This window comes from Hyla sarda, chromosome 1, assembly GCF_029499605.1.
Source record: "Hyla sarda isolate aHylSar1 chromosome 1, aHylSar1.hap1, whole genome shotgun sequence".
NCBI classification, from domain to species: Eukaryota; Metazoa; Chordata; class Amphibia; order Anura; family Hylidae; genus Hyla; species Hyla sarda.
Genome location: NC_079189.1, coordinates 343,915,371 through 343,931,981, shown reverse-complemented (window position 1 = coordinate 343,931,981; position 16,611 = coordinate 343,915,371).

Here is a 16,611-nt window from a genome sequence, read left to right as displayed (position 1 = left end):
TTGTACCTGTTAATCTGTCAAGGGCCTAGATACTGTGAAAGTCCAGGCAAAAGTAATCACTGGCTGGTGTTTTACTAAAATACGTTTTTTTAAGCGTACTGTAGCGCATTTTTCTGTCCTCATAAGTGCATACCAAATACGTACATCTAAGTAGTGTACTATTTTGTACCTGTTAAACTCTCAAGGGCCTAGATACTGTGAAAGGCCAGGGAAAAGTCATCACTGGCTGGTGTTTTACTAAAATACGTGTTTTTAAGTGTACTGTAGTGCATTTTTCGGCCCTCATAAGTGCATACCACATACCTACATCTCAGTAGTGTACTATTTTGCACCTGTTAATCTGTCAAGGGCCCATATACTGTGAAAGGACAGCCAATAGTACACATCTGCTGCTGTTCTAGACAAATACTGTTTTAAGCGGAGTGAAGCAAATTGTACTCCCCTCATATACGAATAAGTATGTCAGGCAGAGTAGTGCCGGGACGTGCACAGTGGAGTGTCAGAGGCCTAAATTCATCAGGCACAAGTCACAGCAGAGTTAGGGTGTGTGGCAGCCGGAGTCGCAGCGAGAGGTCTGAGCTCCCGTTGTCAGCTAGCAGTCGTGTCTTAACTAGCAACCCAGCAATTGTGATTGATCGGTTCACTCGGACATCCACTTCATTCCAAGTGACATCCGACACCCCCCAGTCAACAGTCGGTGGGTTCCTCAGACTCAACCCTCAGTTGGCATGGCCTGTCATTGTGCTGCTCTATGGTCTCCTCATGCTAATGCTACCACCTCCAGGTTCTGTCATTGTGCTGCTCTATGGTCTCCTCATGCTAATGCTACCACCTCCAGGCTCTGTCATTGTGCTGCCATATGGTCTCCTCATACTGATGCTGCCACCTCCAGGCTCTCTCACTGTGCTGCTCTATCGTCTCCTCATCCTAATGCTACCACCTCCACGTTTTGTCATTGTGCCACCATATGTTCTCCTCATGCTGATGCTGCCACCTCCAAGCTCTGTAATTTTGCGGCTCTATGGTCTCCACATGCTGATGCTGCCACCTCCAGGCTCTCTCATTGTGCTGCTCTATGGTCACCTCATGCTGATGCTATAGCCTCCATGCTCTGTCATTGTGCCACCATATGGTCTTCTCATGCTGATGCTACCACCTCCAGGCACTGCCATTGTGCCAACATATGGTCTCCTCATATTGATGCTGCCACCTCCTGGCTCTCTAATGGTGCTGCTCTATGGTCTCTTCATGCTGATGCTGCCACCGCCAGGGTCTCTAATTGTGCTGCTCTGTTGTCTCCTCATGCTGATGCTACCACCTCCAGGCTCTCTCATTGTGCTGCCATGGATACTGCAAAACATAATTAAGATGCTGGACCTCAGTTTCAGAAATTCCTCTGCATTAGGGTAACTTTCAGGACTCCTGATGCTGCTGCTGCCACCTCTAGGCTGTCTCATTCAGCTACTATATGGTATCTTCATGCTTCAGCCAACTCCAAGCAAGGCAATTCAGCCACTATATGGTATCCTCATGCTGCCACAAACTCCAGGCTGTGCCATTCAGCCACTATATGGTCTCTTCATGCTGCCTCAAACTCCAGGTTGTGCCATTCAGCCACTATATGATCTCCTCATGCTTCAGCCACCTCCAAGCTGTGCTATTCAGACACTATATGGTCTCCCCATGCTGCCACAAACTCCAGGCAGTCATTCAGCCACTATATGGTCTCCTCATACTAATGCCACCTCCAGGCTCTGTCATTGTGCCACCATGTGACATGTGACTCCTTGTTAGATTTGGTCCTTTGCACCCACACGCCGGGGCCCGGGACACTAAAACTTGGGAGTGTTAGCTAAAATTTCAATTTCAATGGTCTCCTCATGCTACCACAAACTTCAGGCAGTCATTCAGCCACTATATGATCTCTCCCCAAGTTTCAGCCACCTCCAGGCTGTGCCATTCAGAAACTATATGGCTTACTGTTGCTGCTGGGCCTGAGCCTAAAAAATTTTATGGTAGCACTAGCTATCATAAATATTTAATATAAACTGACCCTAAAACATCTCTCCCGACCTACTTGCCCATCCATCCTAAACGATGGATCGACAACTGGGTGTCCCTTCCTGCGTTAAATTGCAGTGGCATAAAATACATAATCAGTCACAGGCCAGAACAGAAAACTACTAGACAACCAGATATACCAAACAGGATGCAAATACTAACAGGTCAGAATATAAACAGGCAAAATGGTAAGGAAACATAGGAAAATGTTCACAAACAGGTACAAGTAAAAAGGACAAAGATCAGATCAACCAAACAGGATATAAATATAGGACACTGTTCACACTGGGACGCAGAACAAACAAACTGGACACCCCACTCCACAAAAGGAGTAGCCATTAATAATAAAGCCAAATTGGCTACTTGCCAGCAGACACATTCCACAGTGTGGACTATATGCTGACCCAGTAGGAAACAGAAATATAATACAGTACATGAAACACTTGACTAGAACTGGATGAGTCTGAATAGACTCCAGGATAATTATAACATACTAGACTAGAACCAGATGTGTCTGAATAGACTCCAGAACAGGAATATAACGTACAGAGCACATGTAACCAGCAAGACTCAGAAATAGTGTGAACAGGTAGTAACATAGTAACATAGTTCATAAGGTTGAAAAAAGACCAGAGTCCATCCAGTTTAACCTATAACCCTAATGAGTCCCTACTGAGTTTATCCAGAGGAAGGCAAAAAAACTCATATTAGAGGGGTCTGTTGGACGCCTGTGGAGCGTGGATGCTTACTGTACCCCTTATTGCATTGTGTGGGAGGTGTGGTTTCCAGGGTGGGGTCACATGTAGGGGGTCCGTTGTTCTGGCGCTGTGGGGGCTTTGTGGACGCACATGGCCTTCAATTCTGGACGGGTTTTCTCTCCGGGGGCCCGGTGGCGCTCCTTCTCTTCTGGGCATTGTGGTGCACCCGTGTACAACTTTGCGTCCATGTGTTGGGTGTTTCCATGCTTGGGGGAAGTGGGGTTGCAGGTTTTGAGGGGCCTTTTTCCAATTTTCCCTTGTGGGGGTGAGGAGCTTGGGGTGGCACCAGTATTTTGGATAACCCCTTTAATATATTTATTAATGACCTTGTAGAGGGGTTGAATAGTAAAGTAGCAATCTTTGCAGATGATACTAAACTCTGTAAAGCGGTAAACACAATAGAGGACAGTGCACTGTTACAAATGGATCTGGATAGATTGGAGGTTTGGGCAGTGAAGTGGCAAATGAGGTTCAACACTGATAAATGTAAGGTAATGCACATGGAGAGGAAAAGTCTGGGCTGGGATTATGTATTAAATTGGAGCACACTTGGGACGACTGACGTGGAAAAGGACTTGGGAGTCTTAGTTAATGGAAAATTTAGCTGTAGTGACCAGTGTCAGGCAACTGCTGCCAAGGCAAATAAAATCATGGGGTGCATCAATAGGGATATAGATGCCCACTACAAGGAAATAATTCTACCGCTGTACAAATCACTAGCCAGACCACACATAGAATACTGTGTACAGTACTGGGCACCAGTGTACAAGAAAGATATAGTCTAACTGGAGAGGGTTCAAAGATGGGCAACCAGAGTAATACGGGGAATAGGAGGACTACAGTACCCAGAAAGATTTTCTATATATCAGGGGGTAGTACAGAGATGTCTCTCGTGATCTATTTATACCCAGGACTGTATCCATAACAAGGGTGCATTTTTGGAGAATAATGACATCACTGGTTATGTATACTAGATTTATAAGGACAGAATATTGATCCAGGGATTTATTCTGATTGCCATATTTGGAGTCGGGAAGGAATTTTTACCTCTAGTATGAGGGAGTGAAATTGGTGACACAAAAACAAGCCCTCAAATGGGTCTGTGGATGAAAATATAAAAGAGTTACGATTTTTAGAAGGCGAGGAGGAAAAGACGAAAATGCTAAAATAAAATTGGCCGAGTTCTTAGAGGGGTACTCCCCTGGAAAACTTGAAAACTTTTTTTAAAAATCAACTGGTGCCAGAAAGCTAAAGAGATTTGTAAATTACTTCTATTTAAATTTAACCTTTTCAGTATTTATCAGCTGCTGTATGCTCCACAGGAAGTTATTTTCTTTTTGAATGTCCTTTCTATCTGACCACAGTGCTCTCTGCTGACACCTCTGTGCATTTTAGGAACTGTCCAGAGCAGGATAGGTTTCCTATGGGGATTTTCTCCTTCTCTGGACAGTTCCTAAAATGGACAGAGGTGTCAGCAGAGAGCGCCGTGGTCAGACAGAAAGGAAATTCAAAAAGAAAATACAGCAGCTGATAAGTACTGGAAGGGTTAAGATTTTAAAATAGAAGTAATTTTAAAAATCTGTTTAACTTTCTGGCACCAGTTGATTTAAAAAAAAATGTTTTTCATGGGAGTACCCCTTTAAGGCCAAAATGGGCTTGGTCCTTAAGGGTTTATAGCTCATGAATGATATTTAGACAAATAAATAGGTTGATGAGAGGGAAAGAATGGGCTATGGGTTTAGTTCCCCGGAATACCCCTTTACCAGAACACATGGGCGTACCTGTACACCTTATGTCCTTAACCCCTTAAGGACTCAGGGTTTTTCCGTTTTTGCACTTTCGTTTTTTCCTCCTTACCTTTTAAAAATCATAACCCTTTCAATTTTCCACCTAAAAATCCATATTATGGCTTATTTTTTGCGTCGCCAATTCTACTTTGCAGTGACATTAGTCATTTTACCCAAAAATGCACGGCGAAACGGAAAAAAAATCATTGTTCGACAAAATCGGAAAAAAAACGCCATTTTGTACCTTTTGGGGGCTTCCGTTTCTACGCAGTGCATATTTCGCTAAACATTACACCTTATCATTATTCTGTAGGTCCATACGGTTAAAATGATACCCTACTTATATAGGTTTGATTTTGTCGCACTTCTGGAAAAAATCATAACTACATGCAGGAAAATTTATATGTTTAAAAATGTCATCTTCTGACCCCTATAACTTTTTTATTTTTCCACGTACAGGGCGGTATGAGGACTCATTTTTTGCGCCGTGATCTGAAGTTTTTATCGGTATGATTTTTATTTTCATCTGACTTTTTGATCACTTTTTATTCATTTTTTAATGGTATAAAAAGTGACCAAAATACGCTTTTTTGGACTTTGGAATTTTTTTGCGCGTACGCCATTGACCGTGCGGTTTAATTAATGATATGTTTTTATAGTTCGGACATTTACGCACGCGACGATACCACATATGTTTAGTTTGTTTGTTTTTACACTGTTTTATTTTTTTTATAGGAAAAGGGGGGTGATTCAAACTTTTATTAGGGAAGGGGTTAAATGACCTTTATTAACACTTTTTTTTTACTTTTTTTTTGCAGTGTTATAGGTCCCATAGGGACCTATAACACTGCACACACTGATCTCTCATCCTGATCACAGGCATGTATTAACACGCCTGTGATCAGTGTTATCGGCGCTTGACTGCTCCTGTCTGGATCTCAGGCACGGAGCAGTCATTCGTCGATCGGACACCGAGGAGGCAGGTAAGGGCCCTCCCGGTGTCCGGTCAGCTGTTCGGGACGCCGCGGTGAATTCACCGCGGCGGTCCCGAACAGCCCGACTGAGCAGCCGGGTCACTTTCACTTTCACTTTAGAAGCAGCGGTCAGCTTTGACCGCCACTTCTAAAGAGTTAATACCGCACATCGCCGCGATCGGCGATGTGTGGTATTAGCCACGGGTCCCGGCCATTGATGAGCGCCGGGACCGACGCGATATGATGCGGGATCGCGGCGCGATCCCGCTTCATATCGTGGGAGCCGGCGCAGGACATAAATATACGTCCTGCGCCGTTAAGGGGTTAAAAGGTTGAAAATATTTTAATAAATGTGAATAAGCCCCTCCCCTAATAAAATTTGGAATCACACCACTTTCCCATTTTTATAATAAAATAATGTAAACAAAAATAATCATATGGGGTATTGTTGTGTGCATGTTCAAATTATTAAAATATATGTGGTGTCCCAGCACCAAAGGCTTGGGAGCTATGGATCTCCTCAGGCTTGCCTGCTGCTCTTGTGTTGGGCCCGCTGTTATAATGGGTATCCTGTTCTAGCACTTTATGATATTCACTACATTTACTGAATGCATTTTGTTATTTATGTATTGTACCTTTAAAAGAGTTATGCAGTGGTAACAAGGTGACCCTGTCTGCCCAATGGGACCCCCCAATTTTCCAGTATATAGTGTAGGGGGGGAGTTTCCCCAGTCTAGAGTTGAGTTGGAGTTTAGTGTGTGCTGAGTGCAGTGTGGAAAGGATGTGTAAGTCATGTGGGGTGAATCCTGAGGGAAGCCTGAGAAAATCTCTGAATCAAGTCAGCCCCGCCATTCTGCAAGAGTTGTCTGTACAGTGTTGAGTCAAGCCCTGACGGTGTTAGTAAGTGGACCTTGTCAGAACCCTAGTAAGCCAGCTTGGGATATCTTCAAGTCTCATATCTCAAGTCCATAGAATTCAAGAGGGTGAAAAGCATCATAAGTCCCAGCAAGGCAACAGGGCTCCCAAGGGTTACACTGCATCCCTTCTCCTCTACTCCGTACTGTGTTCTGTACCATCTACACCAGGAAAAGACAGTTATCCGTAACCCGATGTTGGTGTGTTTCTTACCCCCCTGTGTCTGGCCCAGGAGAAGCTGCCTCCACCTTGGACCATGTATAGGCTAATGGTGACCTGGCATAAATAAATTGACAAGAATCCCTTGCACCCCTGTGGCACCAGATATAAAGTTAAATAAATCGCAAGGTGAAAGTCATGAATGTAAAAATGGCCAGAGTCCAGAATTGAAAATATACGAGAAGAAAATGAATAAAAAGCAATCAAACTGGTACCAATAAAAACTACAGACCATGGGTCAAAAAATGATCCGCATGTAGCCACGGTATATGGGAAAAATAGAAGAGAGGGGGGTGTTAATTGACATTGCACAGGGGGGGATCAGAAGGAGGGGCATGATTAAAATGGCACAGGGGGATCAGAGGGAGGGGGCTGGTTAAATAAAATGGCACAGAGGGATCAGAGGTGGGGTTATTTGAAAGTCCACAAGGGGGATCAGAGGGGGGATTGGGAATTAAAATGGCACAGAGGGATCAGATGTGGCATCCAAAATAAAAAATACCAGACATTGCATTGCCAGTATTTTTAATATACTAATACCAGGAGTCTTAAGCCATTGCAGGGGGGGCCCCAAATTTGTTTGTTACCCCACTGTCCCCATTACAAGGGTAGATGAGGTAGCTCGCTGTCCAAAAAAACAAAACTGAAAAGGCTGAAAATATATTATACAAATGTGTCCTTATTTACCTTTTCTCCTGGAATTAGATAACCTGAGATGAGTTGATAAATAAATAAATATAACTTGCCTTTGTTGCAATGCCTTTTTTCAAAGCTGGTCGTCTCAGGATATCTCATGCCAAGAGAAAAGGTAAGAAAGGACACAAAAGTACATACAGAGGGAGCGAAAATATAAATATATGAATGAATATCCAGCAATGCTGTTTCCATCACTCCCGTTAAAGTGGTTTTACCATGATCCACAGCAAACTTAAAGGGTTGTTCCCACCAAGTACTATATAATCTAATATGTCCCTACCTAGTAGAAATCTAGCCCTGACCCCCTACCTGGCTTCAAAAATTGTTTTAATCGCTTTAATAGAGCAGATTTAGTGCTTCTAAATCTGCTCTATAAAGCAGGGCAGGAAGCAGCGCTTCCCAGCAGGCGTGACGTCACTGGTGCCTTGCTGGGCGGTTGCTTACGCCCTCACATCGTCTATGCATGAGTGTTTTATTTATCTAATAGGGTGCCTCCAGCTGTTTCCCAACTACAACTCCCAGCATGCCATGATTGCTATTAGCTGTCAGGCCATGCTGAGAATTGTAGTTGTGAAACAGCTGGAGGCACCCTATTGTCTAATGTCATAGTGTCACAAGAATGCCTCCCGCGAGCACGATCGCTACCATCACCGCTAGCGGGGTCCCTGTGCCCACTAGCGGTGTCAAATGTGCCCCCCGCGAGCGCGATCGCTACCATCACCGCTAGCGGGGTCCCTGTGCCCACTAGCGGTGTCAAATGTGCCCCCCGCGAGCACTACCATCACCGCTAGCGGGGTCCCTGTGCCCACTAGCGGTGTCAAATGTGCCCCCCGCGAGCGCGATCGCTACCATCACCGCTAGCGGGGTCCCTGTGCCCACTAGCGGTGTCAAATGTGCCCCCCGTGAGCGCTACCATCACCGCTAGCGGGGTCCCTGTGCCCACTAGCGGTGTCACAAGAATGCCGCGCGCAGCTCTGTTCCCCGTCCCTGTCAGCTGTCAGGGTACGGGAACAGATTTAAAAGCCTTGCGTGCGGCTAACGTAGTACTGCGCAGGCGCAGCACTGCGCAAATAGCGTAGGGCTAACGTAGGCAGCGCTAGGAGCCTGGCGTTAGCCCTACGCTATTTGCGTAGTACTGCGCATGCGCAGTACTATGTAAGCTGCGCGCAAGGCTTTTAAATCTGTTCCCGTACCCTGACAGCTGACAGGGACGGGGAACAGAGCCGCGCTCGGCATTCTTGTGACACCGCTAGTGGGCACAGGGACCCCGCTAGCGGTGATGGTAGTGCTCGCGGGGGGCACATTTGACACCGCTAGTGGGCACAGGGACCCCGCTAGCGGTGATGGTTGCACTCGCGGGGGGCACATTTGACACCGCTAGTGGGCACAGGGACCACGCTAGCGGTGATGGTAGCACTCGCGCTCGCGGGGGCACATGTGACACTAGTGGGAACAGGGTAAAGGGGGCGGGCGTGGCCGTGGCCAATGCGCGCGTCCCCAGCTATCAGCGTGCTCGCTCTCGCCTGTTTGATTGACAGGTGGGAGCGAGCACCGCAGTGCCTGAATTTCGACTCATTGCCAGTCTTCAATGAGTCGAAATTCAGTATTGACGTCACTGCCGAATGCATTCGGCCACTAGGAGGGCGACCCCTAGTGGCCGAATTTAAAAGTGATTTTAAACTTGTTTAAAATCACTTTTTTTAATTAAAGTATATTGGAGATATGTTGTAGTACTTAAGTACTACAACATATCAATTTTTTTACTTCATGACAGTGCCCATTTAAAGGGTAGCTCCCATCATTTTTTTTTCTGTCCCTGCCTATTGCCCATCTCTCCCTAACCCCCTCCCTGCTTTAAATTTTTTTTTTTACTATATAAAAAATGCCTTTTTGTCTGTGTGAAAGAATAATAATAAAATTGGTTTAAGCGGCCATGTTGTCATTTCAACCATATTTGAACTATATATGACCTCTCAGAAAGACTATGGTCCTAGAGGCAACCAAGGAATTCCTGGAGACTTTTCTACACCCATAAGAGGGCCTTTACTCATAACAAGGGCCCCTTTCTATAGGAAGTCAGAGGCCCATTGTGCATGTGAAAAGACATCTTGTATTAATTAAGTATTAATTAAGTACTTGTTTTTTCTACTTTTACCATATATAAGGGGGTCCTGCACCCACCTCAATAGAACTGATTTTGAACACACAGTGTCTGTGTCAGTCATTTCTCCGAGCTCGTAATATATATATTAATTAGAAACTCTACGACATCGCATTAAAGTCCCCTTGACGACTTCCCTAACAACTGGCGCCCAAGTGTGGGGCCAGAATGCATCAAGAGCAGAGCTGCAGCATCATCCCCCTGGACCTAGCAGAAGGCAGGAGACCCCTGGAACCACAGATTTCAAGGAACAAGCGCTTGTCAAGGTAGGACTTTATCTCACCAATCTTATCTGTGTTTCCTGAGGTAGCCTTTGCTTTCAGTCCAGAGGGTAGGTGTGTGCACGCCTTCTTGATAGATATATATATATATATATGCGCTTCTGGTCTGTAAGAACACACAATGAGAAAGAACCATGTCATATGAGCTAGACATTGTAACTGCATGTATCTGTATGGGATTGTTCTTTCTGCTTATGGGTTATCTTTTCTGGAAAATAGCACAGGAAGCTAGAAAAGGGGAAAATAAACCCATGAACCCCCTAAATGCTCTCGGGTAAAGGAATTAGACTTACTCAGGAATTTGGGTCAAGCCAGGAATTAGACTCACAGGGCTGAATTTGCACTAGTGCAGTTGGGAATAATAGAGACAGTTAAGTAAGCGGGGATAGAAGAAGAAGATGGGTAACTTCTTCAGCAAAAAGATACCAGTTAAGTGGAAGACAGCCAAGCAGATAGTACAGGAAAGGAAAGGACTCAGGTGGGAAAGATTGTAAAAAGTTACTAGAGAAAGTGGGATGTGATCCAAAAGGGGTTCTGGATTTAAATCTCTGGTCCAAATTCAGGCAGCAGTATGAGGGATGGTCAAAAGATGAAGGCTTAACAGATATGTTAATAGCATGGGGAGATGTAAGTAAGGACGTGAAGGAAGATATGAAGTCAGAAAGGGGAAGCGTGTAGTTTACTATGCAGCCCTCCATAACTGACTGCAGGATTAAAAGCCTGAATAGAGATCTGTCTCTCCAATGGACTTGCTCTGAATAGCAAGAGGGTTTGAGAGGGTTTTAGCTGTACAACAGCTGGAGGCCCATGAAGAAGTCCCACCAGGTAGGGGGGCTGTGGGCTCTAGATGTAGTCAGGGAGAAGCAGGGGGCTGTGGATTTTGCAGATGTAACCTGACCTCACTGATAGAGTTGCTGACAGGACAGGGGGGAGGGAATCATGAGTATGTATTTATTTAAAGGGATGAATAGAAGGTATGATGGGAGTTGTAGACCCCTCAGAAATGTCAAAACTGTGTCTATGTGGTAAACTAAGTTGCTGATTAGGATTGCCCAATTATCTCCCACAGAATGTTCCTTAGTCGTATTGGATATAGTAGCTTGAGTAGACAAATAACATTATGCATTGTTGTTGAAGGGAAAAGTCCAAAGTTAAAGATATATACTGATGTTGATGGATAAGACTATTCATATGCAGCATTGTTATATACAGTCATATATAGCAGTGTGATTCTTGAGAACAATTGTGATTTAACTTAATTATATTGTAGCCATTAGAATGGGTATAGATAGGCAGAAGTTGTTGTTGGCTGAAAGTATGATGAAAATATTTAGGTAATGAAATTAACACCAATGTACAGACATACATTTTTTTTATTAAACTATTGATAGGATAGTGAGGAATATCATATATTCGATGAAGAGAGCTTTTGTTTCAGGGTTGAGATGATAACTTCCAGATGTTTGAATGGGGGTAGTTGTTTTTCCAATGGTGGGGGTAAACGTAAAGATGATGATGAGGACTGTTTAGTACTATGGGATGAGCAGAGAGAAAAAGGGAGTGTGAAAATACAGATGAAATACCTTCTGTGCCATCTGTATCCAATGTTGGAGGGAGTAACGTAACCAGCCACCACCATATTCTTATTGGTCATGTTTCCATTGTGGTGCTTAAAAATCCTTTATGGAGTGATACTTGTTATAGCTGTGGCACGCACCGGCCGCACCCTAAAATCACTACCCCCCATGATTTCTTCCTCCACATATATCCCATGCTTACTATGTATGGGGATAGCCATGTTACCACCCCCAGAAGTGAAGTTCCTCCCCCAGCAGCCATTTTAGCTTACCCAATTATTCCCACCTCCAGTATGTATGATGTAGATTTAATGAATTAGGAATACATGGAATGTGACCAGTGAATGTTTAATTTGTGAAGCTGTTTATGTGTAAGTTGTTTGTGTTGCAATGGTACCACTTAACTAGTAAAGCCACATGATAATCATTGGACCTATTGGATGACATTTCATTAATTTCCTAATAAAGTTTTGTTTTCACAGTTGCGCAAGATGGAAGCCAAAGTACAGTGTATGAGAAGATTCAATACATTGTCTGATTGTAGTATAGGAGTAATAAAAGAAGGAGATGGTCAAGGGAAAAATAACTAAAATAAGAGGATATAAAAAAAGTGATCACTATTTATTTGATAGGAATTACCTAAACATTTAAAGTCAACTAATGAGTATTTGATTATTAATGCGCATTGAAGGTGATTTGTTTTTAACATTTTTGAAAGAGCTCTGTATATTTTGATTCTTTTACATTTTTGGTGAAAATGTGTGTTGGGCCCTTTGTGTTGTGTGTTGAGTATTTGTACATGTCGGTATTGTTACATGTTATGTGTGTATTGTATGTCTCTTGATGTTGTGACACATGAACACAGTCAGATAGTAGATGTTCATGGGTCAATGGTTTTAGGCAACAAACTAAGACTAAGAATTTGCAAAGACCCAGACTCAAGGGGGCGGTGACCAGTGATGTAGAGGAGTGGGAGGAGAAAAGTGGGGGCTTATAGAGAGAGTGACAGAACAGCCTACTTTTTGAAATTGAGTATGTTTAGAGTATATGTATACACAATGTAATATATCTATACATTCTACATTTTATTTATTTGAATAACATCAATGAGTTGATATGCAATTTATAATGATAAGAATGTAATATGAAGATCCTAAACAAGAACACTGTCCTTTGGTAGATCTGCTGCCCTCAGAACTTTGATTATTGTGAACTTATGAGGTTAGGAATTCAAGAGCCATGATAGAATATCAGGAGAATATTGATGCAGTTTTCAAAATTATAAAGGATGTAATACACAAGACAGGATATATGGTGACCACGCAAAATGAAGTTCTACTACAATAAACCACTCGATCTGAACTGTTTAGAAAGTTCAGAGTGAAGAGTTGAAGATATTCACTGAGATGTGTAAGATGAGTAGACTGTAAATGTGTAAACTAAGTGCAGGTACACTTGTGAGATCGCCCGCAAGTATGGGCCTATTGGTGAAGAGGTTTTGTTGAATCCTTGGGCAAACCAATCAAATGTGGAATCCGTAGTTCAAGTGTTCATAGTCTAGAGCTGTCAGAAAAGGTGGTTATCTTAAAAGTCCAAACCTACATGAAGAAAACAACCCCAGAAGCCAAGGGGACCAGATAGTGGAGAAGGCTGCCAAGGCTGCAGTGCTCCTGTCCTCCCCCAGTTATGGTACAGAGTACACAGGTGGATGGGGAGTGTGGATCTGTCTGGTTAGGTCTCTTACAGGTACCAGCAATGCATGCTGAGAGAGACCAATGGAAGAAGAAAGAGGTGGTTCAGGGCAAAGACGGCATCTGGAGAGCTGATAGGAAACTGTGTGCGCCAACAGCCTTGTACCCCATGATGACTTATAAGGTCATGTACAGTAAGCGAAGGGAGCTATGAATAATGTGATATCCTTACATTGGGTGGTCTCAGGATTCAACAATGCAGAAAGGAAGGTTTGCACAGACTTGCATTATTTGCATCTGTTATGACCTAGTTAAAACAATAAAAGGTATCTGCCTGACACCCCATGACCATCTTACCTGTTTCAAAGACTATAAGTGGACTTCATGTTACTGCCTGAGGTGGATCAATATGAGTATATTCTTGTCTGACTGTACTGATTTCCTAATCATAGATACAGTAAAACAGATAACTGAGAACCTTGTGTAATGTTATAGGGTAATTGTGCAACTAATGGACTTGATATACTGTTGTAAGAAAGAAAACTAGGCTAAGAATGTATCGTTGCACAAATCAGAGTGTCATTGTTAACCGTACTTGCTTTGTATTCAACTTACATATAGTGAGAATAGAGCCTCCAACCTTTAACACTTCTGTACTAATACCTTCTCATCGCACCTGTATTAATGTCTCTATAAATCAACAAAAAGTTCTTACTACCTTTAATCTTTCTTTCCCTGACATTCCAAAGTGCCCCCGGGTAAAAAGAGAATGGTATGACACTCTACTAGGAGGGGCAGGAACCGGGATGGGAATAATGAATAGTATACAAATGGAGATGGAGACTATGCAAAATAACTTTATGAACCTAGTCTGTTACAACATGAAAGTAACATATGTAAGTTCTACAGAACTCCGGTCACTGTGGGAAACCATTTTATTGAGGTAGGTCCTCGACAAGTGTGTTTGGTCAGTAATGATAATGAAACTCTCATACCTCTTAATATTACTGCTCCCTTATCAGGGTGTATATCAGGTGTTCATGTATTACATTGGGAAAATGAGACTTTCTTGTTTGAAGATGATATTCGCTTGTTTATACTCTTAAACATAACTCTTCCCTACTTTACTGAATTACCTACATATATCTACGACTTATCTAAATTGCATCATTTGTTAAAAGACGCCGAACATGTAAGAAAACACATAAATAAATATAATCACACCTTACAGGATAGCTTAGTGTCTACCTATATGGACAAAGATCAGGTTCTAGGATTAGCTTAATCTATTAAGGATGAAACTGCACATAATTAGTACGACATATTTAGTGGTTGGTCGCCAACGGCTACTAAAATCAGCCATTTCCTGTTTGGTCCCATGACTATATTATTCTTGTTTTTTGTACTCTTGAGTTTTATTAATATATGGGTTTATTGTATGATTAAACATCAAGTAAAACGATTACCCCTGTATTTCAAGTGATGCTTTCACTTGTTTCTTTATATTTCAGAAGCTAAAAGAAAATGGAACAGTGGTGGGAATCCGGTGATGCACCGAAGCATGTAATCGAAAGTCCGGCAGACGGCGGTAGAGAGCCTCTGTAGTACCTTCAATATCAACACTGCTGCCATTTTCCTATTTCAAAATGGGGGAAATGTGAGAGAATAATAATAAAATTGGTTTAAGTGGCCATGTTGTCCCTTTTCAACCATATTTGAACTATATATTACCTCTCAGAAAGACTATGGTCCTAGAGGCAACCAAGGAAATCCTGGAGACTTTTCTACACCCATAAGAGGGCCTCTACCCATAACAAGAGCCCCTTTCTATAGGAAGTCAGAGGCCCATTGTGCACGGGAAAAGACATCCTGTATTAATTAAGTATTGTACCATGTATATGACATCACCTTACTTGTTTTTTCTACTTGTATTATATATAAGGGGGTCCTCCCCCCACCTCAGTAGAACTGATTTTGAACACACAGTGTCTGTGTCAGTCATTTCTCCGAGCTCGTAATATATATATATATATATATATATATATATATATATATATATATATATATTAATTAGAAACTCTATGACATCGCATTAAAGTCCCCTTGACGACTTCCCTAACAGTCTGCCTGGTAGTGTGCTCACTACAGGCAGACTTCCCCAGCTGGCAGACATCACTAATGCCTGCCGGGGGTGCCTCCAGCTGTTTCACTCCCAGCTTGCCCTGACATCTATTGGCTGTCAGGGCTCAGAGCATGCTGGGAGTTGTAGTGGTGAAACAGCTGGAGGCACCCTGTGCAGCCCCCCCCCCCCGCCCAGAACAATAAATTTGTTATGGCCGCGGCGCTAATCATAACAACACCCCGCCTCCTCTCCACCCCCCCCCCCCCCCCCGCGGCCTCCCGAAAACAATAAATTTTGTCTGATTGACAGGCAGGGCCAGTTTTCAAATGTAAAATAAACTAATTTAATGGAAAAAAAATAGATCTATATTAGAGATATGTTGTAGTACATGAGTACTACAACATATAAAAAAAATTTTGCATATGATAATTTCAACATATGATGGCCTCTCAGAGGCCATCGCGTGTTGAAGGCAGCATCAATATACGATGCTTTTGTATGTCGGGTCCATCGCATAAATGGCTATCCGGCAGCGCAGACTGCTTCAGCTGCTGCCGGATAGCCGTTTAATGTGCCCTGTGTAGTCCGGTGAGTGTCACTCACCTGTTCCCAACGTTCCGGACTGCCCTCTTCGGGCTCCACTGCATGGCCGTCGCTCTCCTTCATCGTCGTCGCAGCACACGCCGTCCCGTCATCCAATAGGAGCGGTGTGCGCAGCAATATGATGATGGCAATGGAGAGCAACGATCCTAGCCAGAGGTGAAGGTCCGGAGTGGCGAAGTCACCCCGGGGACGTGATGACAGTGACAATCCAAGGCAGCGGTGACGGTACAGAGCGGCAGGGACACGTTAATATAACTTTCTATATTACTATTGCACGGATCCCTCAACATATGATGGATTCAAGAAACAATGGTTCATTTGGAACGAATTACCATTGTATGTTGAGGGATGACTGTATATAAAACTCAATGGAGGCATTTACAAAGAGTGGTATAAATTCTTAACCGTTTTAGAGCACAAAAGTTGTGGTGATAGTTGCGGACTTGCGCCAAATTTGTCAAACAGCACACCGACTTTGATAAATTTCACTGATGCAACTTCTAAAAAAGTCACAGATTTTGTGCGAACGTGCGACTTTTGTGTGAAAAGTCGCATATACCCTGACTCAAAAGTCGCACAGAAAATGTAGGGCAGGGCTGAATTGACCTGAGAAACCACCTATTTCTGAGATAATGCTGAGCAATTTTGCAACATTCCACAAAAAGTCACACTTAGTAAACCGGTGACCACTGCACAAAGAGCTCTAAATGGGTAAAATCATGGAAACGTTTCTAAAGCAATTGTCGCACAAAAAGTTGCATGGACT